This window comes from Pristiophorus japonicus, chromosome 21 (assembly GCF_044704955.1).
Source record: "Pristiophorus japonicus isolate sPriJap1 chromosome 21, sPriJap1.hap1, whole genome shotgun sequence".
Taxonomy (NCBI): Eukaryota; Metazoa; Chordata; class Chondrichthyes; family Pristiophoridae; genus Pristiophorus; species Pristiophorus japonicus.
The window spans coordinates 28,587,645-28,603,695 of record NC_091997.1 but is presented as its reverse complement, the minus strand read 5'-3'; the positions used below and the strand labels follow the sequence as shown (position 1 = coordinate 28,603,695).

The 16,051-nt window shown below is 47.9% G+C and overlaps 1 non-coding gene across 1 annotated transcript; it reads right to left on the bottom strand.

Moving 5' to 3' along the window:
• Window positions 1–290: 290 nt before the first annotated feature.
• On the bottom strand, window positions 291–362 carry trnac-gca (transfer RNA cysteine (anticodon GCA)). The gene has a single exon. It is a non-coding gene; the product is annotated as a tRNA-Cys (tRNA).
• Between the last annotated feature and the right edge of the window lie 15,689 nt (window positions 363–16,051).

Below are 16,051 nucleotides of genomic sequence, written 5' to 3'. Positions count from 1 at the left end.
ACGTGTACTTAGCAATGTTTGTGGAATCACAGAATGAGACAGCACAGAAGGAGACCATTCTGCCCAGGGTGCTCTGTGAGTGAGCAATCGAATTAATCCCACATCCCTGCTCTCTCCCCAGAGCCGTGTACATTGTTCTCCTTCAATCCCCTTTGCAAGTTATTATTGAATCTGCTTCCACCACCCTTTTAGGCAGTGCATTCGAGATCAAAATAATTCACTGCTTAAAATACTAACCAAAGACAGACTTCGGGTATGCCTCCCAACAGGAAAGCACCTAAAAAAATGATAGGGGGCATCTGGATTTGAACCAGGGACCTCTTGATCTGCAGTCAAATGCTCTACCACTGAGCTATACCCCCACACAGAAACAGCCTGTTAGCGCACACCAGGTAATAGATCTCAGTACCTGGCAGTTGTCAATATTGACTGAATCAAACTGAAAAGAAGCGCTTCAGTTATACTGGCAGACAAATAACTGTGGCTATCAGAAATGTTTCATGAGTGGAGTGAGTGACACGGTTGTGTAGTTATGTGATGCACAACCCAAGCTTCAAGGAACACCTGCTCACCTAATCACGCTGAATGAGAAGCCACCTCAAACAGAGGGCTCATCTCTTAGCAGAGGGGTCAACAGCCAGGGGGCATAGATTTAAAGTAATTGGTAGGAGGTTTAGAGAGGATTTGAGGGGAAATTTCTTCACCCAGAGGTTGGTGGGGGTCTGGAGCTCACTGCCTAAAAGGGTGGTAGAGGCAGAAACCTTCACCACATTTAAAAAGTACTTGGATGTGCACTTGAAGTGCCGTAACCTACAGGGCTACGGACCTAGAGCTGGAAAGTGGGCTTAGGTTGGATAGCTCTTTGTCGGCCGGCGCGGACACGATGGGCCGAAATGGCTGCCTTCCATGCTGTAAATTTCTATGATTCTATGACTACGTTTTCAGGCAGTGCAGTCCAGCCCAAAACTGCCTGAAATACTAATCCGGCAGTTGCAGGGTAGACAGAGCGACGTTATGCCTCCCAACAAGAAAGCACATAAAAAAGTACATCGTGAGCCGCTCCGACCTATGTGAGAACACCGCCGCAGGTCGAGGCTATAAATAGAGCTGGAGTGCCGGGCCCTGGAACATCGTGTGCCGCCCCGACCCGTGTGAGAACACCACCGCAGGTCGGGGCTATAAATAGAGCTGGAGCACCGTGCCTGGAACATAGTGGACGAAGGTGCGGCGAATGAGGGAACGGGGCCCAGAAGAGCCGAATGCCCAGGGACAGCATGGGCCAGCCCACACTGCGATATGTGTGCGCACTAGGTCCGTGCAGCAGAGCTGGTCTCCAGTCGTCCTGGTTCAACCCTTGCCACTGGATAAAGGTTTCACTCTGTCAAGCCCATGTGATGGCTGATGTGCAACAGTCACCACACGTTAAAAAAATCCACGCACAGGCATCTTCCACCCTCTCAATTGGAGTTCAGGACTGGAACATCGGGTCCATCTTTGAAACATCTGTGAACTCTTGTGGAAGCAAGTCATCCTTGTTCGAGGGACCGCCTATGATGACTTTAAAAAGTTAGGGCACACTCGGATTTGAGCTAGGGACCTCTTGATCTGCACTCACATGCTCTACCACTGAGTTATACCCTCCACAGAGTTGCAATGCACAACCCAACATAGAAAGCCCGGTCACCAAGCTTCAAGGAAAACATGTTCACCACATCACACTGAACGAGAAGCACCCCCCAAACAACACCTGATTTTAAACCAAAGATGTCTCCATCTGAAGGCACATGCTCTGTCACTGTGCTGTACCCAACACCTCTCTAAGTACTTCCAGTCAAACACAAGCAATGCCAGGTTCAATGTTCAGTTTTGCAACATTATGCTATAAATACCATTTCTGCAAGCGTACAGAATGCAGTATCAATATAATAAATAAGCATTCATCCGGGCCAGGACCGTTCTCAACCCACTCGAATTGGCCTGAGAATGTTATGTCTTTAATACTTTTATGAATGACTTCACGAGGTCTAGTATTGTACTTCAGCTGTTGTGGCCTTCGTCCCATTTATTGTAACTCCAGAGTGAGGCACAAGAATGGTGGGCAGCCTTTTATACTGGGCCCTGCACACCTATGCAAGTGACCCTCAGGTCTCCCACTGCAGTGCCCTCTGGTGGCACACCTTTTGTGACTATACAGTTAGTCTACATGGTCTACATACATGACATCACTTCCCCACAAGTCTTTAATGCACATTGACTCGTACGTTGATGATGACCTGGGCTTTGCTCTTCCTGGTTGACCACTGGAGGGTCGCTTCTAGCTTGGGTGGGTAGGTAGTGAGATTTGTTGCCAGTGGAGGTCCTATTGGTTTCTGGTTGTGTGTCCATGACTACTCCATTCTCCCCCCCACACAGAGGTCATGCTAATGGCCCGTTACATGCAAGTTGCATTCAAGTTCATCACATGGGTTTTACATTTACATCTTGGTACATTTGTTGGGTGGATTATAGTTGCGTTTATTTTTGTGTGGTACATTTACATGATCATTACAGGTATATCAGTACAGGTACACAAGGACCGTCTAGTTCCAGCATGGCCAGGTGAGATTCAGGTCATCTGGTGGCAGCGCAGCGCTCCATGCTATTGGGTCTGTGGGTGAGGTGAGCTCATTTTGCTCGAGTTGCCGGAGCTCAGGGCTCTTACCGTTACTCCTGGTGTTGGACAGGTCCAAAGACAGCTGATGTGTCTGTGACCTCTCTGTCCTTTTCATTTGCACAGTGTCACTGCTGCTCCCTGGGAAGCGGTCTGAGCGAGTGAGTGTTTCATCTAAGCAATGGTGGGGCTGCCTCGTCTTGTCTAGCAGCTCGCAGGGGACTGCTGACTCGCTTTCCTTGAGGGCACCATTGGTCCAGGTCCCATTCGGAGGAGCCGTTGCGGGTGACCCTTTGCTCTTGGGCATTGCTGTGGTGGTGAGTGGGTTTGTGAGCTGCGGCTTTTCCACCCGGGTGGTGTCCGATGGTAGCCGACTGCGAGCATAGGCGCAGTTTACTGTTTCTGGCCCGTGGCGGTTCATGCCATCGGGTGCCTGCAATGTTAAACCAATCTGAGGCAGGGTATCGCTACCGGTGCCTCTCCTCTCCGGGGATCGTTTGCTCTGCGGCTTGTTTACTTCTGTCAGCTGTAGGGACACTTTATGATACATCGTTCTGGTCCCAGGGACGTAGGCTACAGCATTGGGTAGCCCACTGGACTTGTATACGACCGTTAGGTGTTCGCCCGCTACATTGGCTAATTGCAATTTGCACCCGACATCGTTCAACAACATTTTGCTCGTTACAGCTGGACTTTTACATTGGTTACCAATTTCAAGCAGTTCATTCAAAAATGGCGGGTTGCTGGCCTCCTTTAAAATAGCCTTACTACTTTTACCCCAATCGTCTTCCTTGTGTGGAACCAGGTGTCGTTGCTCCATTAGCACTGCACCTCGTGATTTGGACGCCATCTTTTCCCTGTTCATGATGTTGACTGCCATGATTTTCTTTCCCTGGAATTCGGCCACTGAAACTGGGAAGGCGCCCTTGGATCCAATCTTACTCCCCAGGAGTCCTGTCACTGAAACCGGGAAGGTGCGTTCGGGTCGTCTCGGCCAGATTCACGTTCAACAGTTCTGTCTGTGAAAGGCGCCATTCTATTTACAGTACTTGCCGAGAGTGAGTCATCATCTGCTTGGAGTTGCGGCTTGAGGTCATGAACGCCTGGCTGATGCTAATGGCCTTCTACAGAGTGACGGTGGTTTCGGCAGACAGTAGCCTGTGAAGAAGGGCCTCATGACAGATGCCATTTACGAAGACGCCTGCAACGCATCAGCGAAGGATGTGCCGAATTCACACGGACCTGCCAGCCTCCTGAGATCAGCAGTGTACTTCGCAATTTCCTGGCCCTCGGGGCGGCAGTGTGTATAAAATCGATGCCTGGCCATGAGGATGCTCTCCCTCGGTTTGAGTTGGTCCCAAATTAGCACTTTCAGCTCCTCGTATGACTATTTTGTTGTTTTCTCTGGTGCAAGCAATTCCCTGACGAGACCATAGACCGCAGGCCCACAATTCGTCAACAGGATAGCTCCGCGCTTATCTGCCAGCGTGGCCGGATCATCGCCTACCAGGTCATTTGCTACGAAATATTGGTCGAGCTGCTCCGTAAAGGCTTACCAATCTTCACCCTCTGAGAACTTTTCTAATGCACCAATGTTAGTCATTTTTGCGTGAAAGTTCATAATCTCGTCGCCAATCCTGATGCCTTTAATACTCTTATGAATGACTCCACGAGGTCTAGTATTGTACTTCAGCTGTTGTGACCTTAGTCCCATTTATTGTAACTCCAGAGTGAGGCACAAGCATAGTGGGCAGCCTTTTATACTAAGCCCTGCACACCTATGCAGGTGATCCCCAGGTCTCCCACCGCAGTGCCCTCTGATGGCACACCTTATGTGACTATACAATTAGCATACATGGTCTACATACATGACAGAGTAAGACTGCCTTCCCTGCAGCTGCAGGATTGTTTATCAGTTATGAATTATATCTGTCACCAATCGTGGTGCAAATTAGCTTCATTCCACATGTGATAGCGATGCTGCTCCATCTGGGAGTGCTGGCTGTTTGTTTAGGGGGGTCCTGCAAATGTTAAGTACATATTACTTGGATCAGTTTCTTTGATTCTGATGAATGATTGGGCAAGCATGTGGATATAACTCAGTGGGAGAGCATTTGACTGCTGATCAAGAGGTCCTTGGTTCAAATCCAGCTGCCCATTTTGTTTCAGTGCTGGTATGAGTTGTTGAGTTATTCCTTCTGAGCTGTGGTATAAATACCACGTCTGTCGTGCAAGCTGAAACTGATTGTGTTGGCTTGACACATGTTACAGTTGCTTTGCACGCCAGCTGCACTTGCTGGATGCTTATTTATTATTTTGATGCTATAATTTCTGTACACTTGCGTTACAAGAACACCCTCAAAGCCTCCCTGATAAAGTGCAACATCCCCACTGACACCTGGGAGTCCCTGGCCAAAGACCGCCCTAAGTGGAGGAAGTGCAACCGGGAGATCGCTGAGCACCTCGAGTCTCCATCGCCGAGAGCGTGCAGAAATCAAGCGCAAGCAGTCAGAAAGAGCGTGCGGCAAACCAGTCCCACCCACCTTTTCCCTCAGCGACTATCTGTCCCACCTGTGACAGGGACTGTGGTTCTCGTATTGGACTGTTCAGCCACCTAAGAATTCATTTTTAGAATGGAAGCAAGTCTTCCTCGATTCCGAGGGACTGCCTATGATGATTCATTATATTGATGCTATAATTCTGTATACTCGCATATACGGCACTGAAAGCATGATCTTCCAAAACTGAACATTGAACTTGGCGCTGCTTTTGTTGACTGCAAGTATCTAATGAGGTGGAGGCACAGTGCAGTGACAGAGCATTTGACTCAGATGGAGAAATGTCTTGTTGAAATTTAGATGTCTTTGGGGAGGCTTCCAGTTTAGCATTCTGCAGTAAGCAGATGCTGCTTGCAATTTGTTGACAAGGCTTTCCATGTTAGGTTGCACATCGCATCTCGGCACAACAGTGTTCCTGCCTCCACACATGCAACATTTCTGATAGCCATAGTTATTTGTCTCCCGGTATCCGTGAAGCAGCTTCTTTTCAGGTTGGTGCAATCAACATTGTTCTGAGCTCGTCACCTTGTGTGCAAGAAAACTCTGCGGACATACCTCAAATCCAGATGCCACCTACACTTTTTCAAATGCTTTCATGCTCGCAGTCATCCAGTAAGTTTGCCTTCCCTGCAGCTGCAGGATTGTTGTTTAGTTATGAATTATATCTGTCTTATGAATTAGTTCTGTTTCCCACATCACACTGAACTAGAAGCATCCCCCAAACAACACCTAAATTTCAACAAGACATTTCTCCATCTGAAGTCAAATGGTCTGTCACTATACTATACCCCCACTTCTTTAGATACTGGCAGTCAACAAAAGTGGTGCAAACTACATTCATGCCGCATGTGTAAGGGTTTCTAAATACCTAGTCCCTCATTACACAGTTCTTTGACGTCAGGATTTATAAGAACAAAATGCACACGGCACAGGGTTTAGGCTCAACCAAGATTTGTTTATTTATTGAACATACACTCAATTACTTCCCCAGTATAAATACTTCAGCATTTATATGGGACAAACAAACCCCAGAATACAAACCCAGACAAAAGGGTCATTTGCATCGCACAGTTACCACCTCTGTATAAATCACTACGATCCACATGGGACTAACAGACCCCCGATGAAAGGGTCATTTGCATCGCACAATATGACACAGTTAAACCCGTCCGCGATTTAACTGCTACATATAAAGTTACCCAGATCCAATCACAAAACCCTTCTATGATTTGGTTGGAACAAACATACAATCACCAATTCCTCGGCTGTCTTCTGAGGATGACTCGTAGGCCCTTTTCTTGGTTGCAGCTTGTGTACCGAAGACTGGCTGGCTTCTGTTGCTGTTTCAATTCTGTTCCTGTACTCCTTTCCCCTTGAAAATGGCTCTTCTTTATACCAAAAACCAACTTGCAATCTTGAAACAGATTTAACACGATGGCAGCATCAAATGTGAACTCTTGAAGACTAATTGTCCCTCATTTAGGGTCATTGCCCATGATTACTTTGGCCCCCGCCTGTTGTAAGGTGAGGTCCTTTACAATGTTACCTTCCCAAGGTGACTTAATTGTTGGTTTCTAGTAGCATTCATATTCCAATGGTTCAGGGTCCGGTCCATTGTCTAGGCCTACCCTGATATCAGCCTTTCTGGAGCCTTAGTACAAGGTATGCTTTCTTTAACAATCATCATCACCATAAACAGTCCCTCGGAATCGAGGAAGACTTGCTTCCACTCTTAAAATGAGTTCAGGTGGCTGAACAGTCCAATACGAAAGCCACAGTCTCAGTCACAGGTGGGACAGATAGTCGTTGAGGGAAGGGGTGGGTGGGACAGGTTTGACGCACGCTCTTTCTGTTGCCTGCTCTTGATTTCTGCATGCTCTCGGCGATGAGACTCGAGGTACTCAGCACCCTCCCGGATGCATTTTCTCCACTGCGGTCTTTGGCCAGGGACTCCCAGGTGTCAGTGGGGATGTTGCACTTTATCAGGGAGGCTTTGAGGGTGTCCTTGTAATGTTTCCGCTGCCCACCTTTAGCTCGTTTGTCGTGAAGGAGTTCCGAGTAGAGCGCTTGCTTTGGGAGTCTCGTGTCTGGCATGCGAACGATGTGGCCTGCCCAGCAGAGTTGATCAAGTGTGGTCAGTGCTTCAATGCTGGGGATATTGGCCTGATCGAGGATGCTAATGTTGGTGCGTCTGTCCTCCCAGGGGATTTGTAGGATCTTGCGGAGACATCATTGGTGGTATTTCTCCAGTGACTTGAGGTGTCTACTGTACATGGTCCATGTCTCTGAGCCATACAGGAGGACGGGTTTTACTATAGCCCTGTAGACCATGAGCTTGGTGGCAGTTTTGAGGGCCTGGTCTTCAAACACTCTTTGCCGAAGGCTGCACTGGCGCACTGGAGGTGGTGTTGAATCTCGTCGTCAACAATGTAAACCCTTAAGTTAAATGAATATGTGAATGTTCCTGTACCTTTTCAGACAGAAGCCATTAAAGGTGTGAATGTCTCTCTTCTGCTGCTCTGATGATGTCCATCATAGGCGGTCCCTCAAACAAGGATGACTTGCTTCCACAAGTTCACAGATGTTTCAATGAAGGATCCGATGTTCCAGTCCTGAACTCCAATTGAAGGGGTGGAAGGTGCCTGTGTGTGGATTTTTTTAATGTGTGGTGACTGTTCCACATCACATGGGCTTGACAGAGCTAGGCTTTTATCCAGTGGCAAAGGTAAACCAAGACGACTGGAGACTTGCTCTGCTGCACGGACCTAGTGCGCACATATATCACAGTGTGGGCTGGCCTCGCCTCTTCTGGGCCCCGTACCCTCATTCGCCGCACTTTCGCCATGATTTCTGATGATGTCCAATCTTTCAATGAGTCATAGTTTCGCTGCAATGGTTGGGACCATCGAATGTGTGAATGCCATTGTCAGTGTTGAAGTAGATCGATGGCAGATATCCTGTATCATTGTCTCTCATGATGTCTGATGGTTTAGCTGCAATGTTTGAATTAATCCTTTCTTGCCCAGCTCTTTTTGCAGGCTACAATGCAGTTCTGGATTTTTATATTTAATAGTCTAATTTTTGCAGTTGAGGGGGGGGGAGGAACGGATCCTACACATGTGATAGCCTGCTGCTCCAGTTGGGAGTGCTGGCTGTTTGTTTAGGTGGGTGCTGCAAACGGTAAGTATATGTTACTTGGCTAAATTTCTTTGATATGGTGAGTCACTGTACAGGCATGGCTCAGTGGGAGAGCATTTGACTGCAGCCCGAGGTCCTTGGTTCAAATCCAAATGCCCACTTTGTTTAAGTGTTGTTTCAGTGCTGGTATAAGTTGTTGAGTTATTCCTCCTGTGGTGCACATTGTTTGGTGATTTAGTTAAATACCACTAGCTGAGACTGATTGCATTGACTGGACACATGTTACAGTTGCTTCGCACACTCAGTCCACCTGCAGCATTTTCCCACTGGATGCTTATTTATTATATTGATGCTGTATCCTATGTACTTGCATATATGGCTCCATATTTAAGAAAGGATATACTTGCATTGGAGGCTGTTCAGAGAAGGTTCACCAGGTGATTTCGGAGATGAGGGGGTTGACTTATGAAGATAGGTTGAGTAGGTTGGGCCTATACTCATTGGACATCAGAAGAATGAGAGGTAATCTTATTGAAACTTATAAGGTAATGAGCGGGCTCAACAAGGTGGATGCAGAGAGGATATTTCCACTCATAGGGGAGGTTGTGTTCCTAACACAGATGAGACTGCACACAGGGAGGTTAAAGTAACAGTGACCTCAGTCTTTATTAAGACACTCCAGAGTGAGGAACAGGCCTTAGGGGCCGGCTTATATACAGTGCTCCCAAGGGATGCTGAGATCCCTTGCGACTTCAGGGGCTGCACTCCCTGGTGGCGGAACATGGGAGTGCATGCTTTACAAATACACAACATCACTCCCCCCCAAAGTCAAAGTGAAAACTATTTACAAGGCGAGGCGGTCGGGAGCCTTTCTTTCCCTGATGGACCGCCTCGGTACAAATGTCTGTTCTGGTGTGTTGGCTGTGCCCTCGCTGGGCTGGCGTTTTGTTGGCTCTGCAGAGCTGCTGGGTGAGCCTGGCCTTGCTGGGCTGTTGGGCGTGATGGGTTCGATTTCCTGGTCCGGGGTGGTGTCGTTGATCCTTTGTATGTGTATTGTGGGCTCGAAAAAGCTGGTGTCTGCTGTGGGTTGTTCAGGGCAGTCTGTGAACCGCAGCCTCGCTTGATCCAGGTGCTTTCTGCAAATTTGTCCATTGTCTAGTTTGACTACAAACACCCTACTCCCTTCTTTAGCTATCACCGTGCCCACGATCCACTTGGGACCATGTCCATAGTTTAGCACATACTCAGTCGTTCAGATCAATTTCCCGTGACACAGTGGCGCGACCATCGTTTACATTTTGTTGCTGCCGCCTGCTCTCTACCTGATCATGCAGGTTGGGGTGAACTAGCGAGAGTCTGGTTTTAAGTGTCCTTTTCATGAGTAGCTCAGCCAGGGGCACACCTGTGAATGAGTGGGGTCTCGTGCGGTCGCTGAGCAGTACTCGGGATAGGCGGGTTTGGAGTGAGCCTTCTGTGACTCATTTAAGGCTCTGTTTGATTGTTTGCACTGCCCGCTCTGCCTGCCCATTGTAGGCTGGTTTAAACGGGCCGAGGTGACATATTTGATCCCATTGCCGGTCATGAATTCTTTAAATTTGGCACTGGTGAAACATGGCCCGTTGTCACTGACCAGTATGTCAGGCAGGCCGTGGATGGCAAACATGGCCCTCAGGCTTTCAATGATGGCGGTGGCGGTGCTTCCCAACATTATTTCACATTCAATCCATTTTGAAAAAGCATCCACCACCGCCACCTGGAACATTTTACTGAGAAACGGGCCCGCATAGTCGACATGGATCCTTGACCATGGTCTGGAGGGCCAGGACCACAAACTTAATGGTGCCTCTCTGGGCGCGTTGCTCAACTGAGCACACACGCTGTATTGCCGTACACAGGACTCTAAGTCAGAGTCGATACCGGGCCACCACACGTGGGATATGGCAATCTCTTTCATCATTACTATACCCGGGTGTGTGCTATAGAGATCCGAGATGAACATCTCCCTGCCCTTTTTGGGTAGCACTACACGTTACCCCACAACAGGAAGTCTGTCTGAATGGACATCTTTCCTTTCGCCGCTGGAACGGCTTGATTTGCTCTTGCATTTCAACGGAGATGCTGGCCCAGCTCCCATGCAGTACACAGTTTTTTTACTAGGGACAGCAGAGGATCTTGGCTGGCCCAAGTCCTAATCTGGCAGGCAGTGACAGGTGATTTATCATTTTCAAATGCTTCCATGACCATCAACAAGTCTGTGGGCTGCACCAGCATCAACAAGTTTGCAGGCTGCACCATTTCCATCCCCGTGGTGGGCAATGGTAGCCGACTGAGAGCATCCGCACAGTTCTCGGTGCCTGGCCTTTGGCGGATGGTATAGTTATATGCTGATAGCGCGAGTGCCCACCTTTGTATGCGGACTGAGGCATTAGTATTTATCCCCTTGTTTTCAGCAAACAGGGATATGAGGGGATTGTGATCGGTTTCCAGCTCAAATTTGAGGCCAAACAGGTACTGATGCATTTTCTTTACCCCGAACACACATGCTAATGCCTCTTTCTCAATCATGCTGTAGGCCCTCTCAGCCTTAGACAAGCTCCTGGAGGCATAGGCGACAGGTTGCAACTTCCCCGCAACATTAGCTTGTTGTAATACACACCCGATTCCATACGACGAAACGTCACATGCTAGCACAAGTCTTTTACACGGGTTAGACAATACAAGCAGCTTGTTGGAGCATAAAATGTTTCTGGCTTTCTCAAAAGCAATTACTTGTTTTTTTCCCCATACCCAGTTCTCATCTTTACACAATAACACATGTAGGGGCTCTAAGAGGGTGCTTAACCCCAGTAGGAAGTTACCAAAAAAATTTGAGTAGTCCCAGGAACGACCGCAGCTATGTGACGTTCTGTGGCCTGGGCGCGTTCCTGATAGCCTCTGTCTTGGCGTCTATGGGTCGAATGCCATCCGCCGTGATCTTTCTCCCCAAAAACTCCACTTCTGTTGCCATGAAGACGCATTTTGACCTCTTCAGCCGCAGCCCTACGCGATCCAGTCACTGGAGGCCCTCCTCCAGGGTTTGTAGGTGCTCGACGGTGTCCCGACCCATGACCAATATGTCGTCCTGAAAAACCACCGTGCATGGTACCGACTTGAGCAGACTCTCCATGTTTCTCTGGAAGATCGTTGCAGCCGACCGAATTCCAAACGGGCATCTGTTGCAGATGAAGAGTCCCTTGTGTGTGTTGATGCAGGTGAGGCCCTTCGAAGACTCCTCCAGGTCCTGCGTCATGTAGGCCGAAGTCAGGTTGAGCTTGGTGAAAGTCTTGCCTCCTGCCAGCGTCGCAAATAGGTCATCTGCCTTAGGTAGTGGGTATTGGTCCTGTAGCGAGAAACGATTAATAGTTACTTTATAATTGCCGCAAATCCTGCCTTCACTTTTGAGTACTGGAACAATCGGGCTGGCCCACTCGCTGAATTCCACTGGGAAGATGATGCCCTCGCATTGCAGCCTGTCCAGCTCGATTTCCACCCTCTCCCTCATCATGTGAGGTACCGCTCGCATCTTGTGGTGAATGGGTCATGCCTCTGGGACCAAGTGGATCCGCACCTTCGCCCTGGAAAAGTTTCCAATGCCAGGCTCAAAAAGGGAAAGAAATTTGTTAAGAACCTGGGTACATGAGGCTTCATCGACATGTGATAGCGCTCGGATGTCATCCCAGTTCCAGCGGATTTTGCCCAGCCAGCTCCTTCCAAGCAGTGTGGGGCCATCGCATGGGACAATCCAAAGTAGCAGTTCATGCATCTTGCCCTCGTATGTGACCTTGACCATGGCGCTGCCCAGGACAGTGATAAGCTCTTTGGTGTACGTTCTCAGTTTTGTGTGGATGGGGCTCAGGGCTGGTCTGTGTGCCTTGTTACACCACAGTCTCTCAAACATCTTTTTACTCATGATGGATTGGCTTGCAGCAGTGTCCAGTTCCATGGCTACGGGTAAGCCATTCAATTTTACATTTAGCATTATAGGTGGACATTTCATCGAAAATGTATGCACCCCGTGTACTTCAGCATCTGCCTCCTCTCTCTGAGGCTCAAAATTGCTTTGATCCACCATGGACCGATCTTCCTCTGCCACGTGGTGGTTAGTAGGTTTTGCAGAGTTTGCAGACTCTGAGTCATCTGGGTCACCTGAGGCCTGCTGGCAGTTGCAGACTCATGGTTTCTGACCTGTACATTTCTGCTCACAAACAAAGTTCCAGTTAATTTATGAACCTTGCTAGCACTTGTGTGCTGAGAGATTTGTTTGGTGTTATCACTAGTGGACATAAACGCCTGTACTATCGCAATGGCCTTACTGAGGGTCAGTGTCTTAACAGTCAAAAGTTTTCGTAGGATGGTCTCGTGGCCAATGCCCAGTACAAAAAAGTTTCTGAGCATTTACTCCAGGTAGCCATCAAACTCACATTGTCCTGCAAGTCGCCTTAGCTCGGCAACGTAGCTCGCCACTTCCTGACCTTCAGATCGCTGGCACATGTAGAACCGATACCTCACCATCAGCACGCTCTCCCTCAGGTTAAGATGCTCCCGAACCAGTGTACACAGCTCCTCATATGACTTATCTGTGGGTTTCACCGGAGCCAGAAGATTCTTCATTAGGCTGTAGGTCGGTGACCCGCAGACCGTGAGGAGGCCCGCTCTCCTTTTTGCAGCGCTTCCTTCTCCGTCCAGCTCGTTGGCTACAAAGTACTGGTTTAGCCATTCGACATAGGCTTCCCAGTCCTCACCCTCCTAGAACTTCTCCAGGATGCCCACAGTTTGCTGCATCTTTGCGTTGGATTCGTATACTTGTTGCCAGTTGTTGTGTTCCTGACACAGATGAGACTGCACACATGGAGGTTAAAATAACAGTGACCTCAGTCTTTATTAAGACACTCCAGAGTCAGGAACAGGCCTTAGGGACTGGCTTATTTACAGTGCTCCCAAGGGATGCTGGGATCCCTTGGGACTTCAGGGGCTGCACTCCCTGGTGGCGGAACATGGGAGTGCGTGCTTTACAGATACACAACAGGGGAAACTAAAACTAGGGGACATAGTCTTAGAATAAGGAGCCGCCCATTTAAAATTGAGATGAGGAGAAATTTTTTTCCCTCAGAGGGTTGTAAATCTATGGAATTCTCTGCCCCAGAGAGCTCTGGAGGCTGGGTCATTGAATATATTTAAGGCGGAGATAGACGGAATTTTGAGTGGTAAGAGAGTAAAAGGTTATGGAGAGCGGGCGGGGAGTGGAGCTGGGTCCATGATCAGATGACCCATGATCTTATTGAATGGCAGAGCAGGCTGGAGGGGCCAGGTGGCCTTTTCCTGCTCCTATTTCTTACTTTCTTATGTTCTTATAGCGAGATCTTGCAAAACTGAACATTGAAGGTGGCTAGAGTTGACTGCAAGTGTCTCAAGTGCTGGGGACACAGCACAGTGACAGAGCATTTGACTTCAGCTGGAGAAATCTCTGGTTGAAAATAAGCTGCAGTTTGGGGATTACTTCTAGTTCAGCCTTCTGTGGCAAGCAGGTGTTCTTTGAAACTTAGTGGCAAGTTTTCCATGTTGAAATGTGCATCACATCTCTACACAATAGTGTTATTGACCCCATGCACCCAACATTTTTGATAGCCGCAATTATATGTCTCCCAGCATAACTGAAGCAGCATCTTTTCAGGCTGGTCAGATCAACATTGACAGCAGGTACTGAGCTCTGTTAATATTGACTCTGTTACAGCCACCCTTTAAGGCAATGCATCCCAGATCATAGCAATTTGCTGCTTTACACACCAACCCTGGAGGGAGGCAGACTTACTGTATGACTCCCAACAAGAAGCACTTAGAAATAATAGCAGGTACCTGGATTTGAACCAGAGACCTCTTGATCTGCAGTCAAATGCACTACCTCTGAGCTATATCACTACATGTATGCAAAATTCTCCCACACGTCAGGTAACCACAGTCAGTACCTGGCAGTCATCAATGTTGATTGCACCAACCTGAAAAGAAGCTGCTTCAGTTATTCTGCAGACAAATAACCACGGCTTTCAGACATGTTACGTGAGTGGAGTCAGTAACACTGTTGTGTCGAGACACGATGCATAACCCAACATGGAAAGCCTGGTTACCAAGCTTCAAGAGCACATTCTTACCACATCACGCTGAACTAGAAGCCTCCCCCAAACAGCACCTGAATTTCAACAAGAGATTTCTCCATCTGAAGTCAAATGCTCTGTCACTATACTATGACCCCAGCTCTTTAGATACTTGCAATCAACTCAAGCAATGCCAGGTTCAATGCTGAGCTTTGCAACATTAGGCAATCAGTGCCGTATATGCAAGTGTACAGAATACATCATCAATATAATAATAAGCATTCAGCAGATGCTGCAGGGGGAGTGAATGTGCAAAGCAACTGTAACATGTGTCAAATCAAGACAATCAGTTTCAACAATTGCACAATAGAAGTGGGCCTGAACTCACTAAACAATGCATTCCACAGGAAGAAGAACGCAATAACTTCACCATAAACAACAGTTAAACAAAGTGGGTACCTGGATTTGAACCAAGGACCTCTTGATCTGCAGTCAAATGCTCTCATCATCATAGGCAGTCCCTTGAAATGAGGATAACTTGCTTCCATGCCGAAAAAGGGATGAGTGCACAGGTGTTTCAATAAAGTACCTGATATTCCAGATCCCAAACTACATCCTGAAGGGTGGAAGATGCCTGTGCATGCATTTTTTTAACATGGGGTGGCCGTTGCACACCAGCCACCACACAGGCTTGACAGCTAGGTCTTGGTCCAGTGGCAAGGATTAACCAGGGCGATTGGAGACCAGCTCTGCTGTACGGACCTAGTGTGCACACATATCGGACCTAGTGCACACACATATCATAAATAAGCATCCAGCAAATGCTGGTGTGCAAAGCAACTGTAACATGTGTCAAATCAAGACAATCAGTTTGTGCAATTGCACAACAGAAGTGGGCCTCAACTCACCAAACAGTGTGTTCCACTGGAAGAATAACTCATAACTTCACCGTAAACAACACTTAAACAAAGTGGCCATCTGGATTTGAATCAAAGAACTCTTGATCTGCAATCAAATGCTCAACCACTGAGATATACCCGAACACCTAAAAAGCAATTGATCTGAATCAAAGAAATTGATCCAGGTAATGTGTACTTAGCAACATTTGTAGAATCATCGCAACATAGAATGATAAAATGGTACAACACAGAAAGAGGCCGATCGTATGAAAAATGATTGGTTACAGAATCGGCACACAATCAAACATTATAGCTGGGCTGTTCAAGACTCAAGTCTGAATTGTACAAGACTCCACATGGAAAGCATATTACGGCACAAGGGGCAGGACGATTTTAATCTGGGACCTCTTCGGTTACAGTCAAATACTCCAATCAGAGAGTTTTCACACAGACTCCGTCAAACCCAATGTGATCTTTAATGTTGTTGCAAGTCTGGACTGGGCTCTGAAGCGGCCTCTGTTTTTAGAGTGAGGTTCCAGTTCCCCTTGTGGGGACTGCATGCTAGTGCACTGTAAACCCAGAATATATCATAGAATCATAGAAATTTACAGCACGGAAGGAGGCCATTTCGGCCCATCGTGTCCGTGCCGGCCAACAAGAGGCGATCCAGCCTAATCC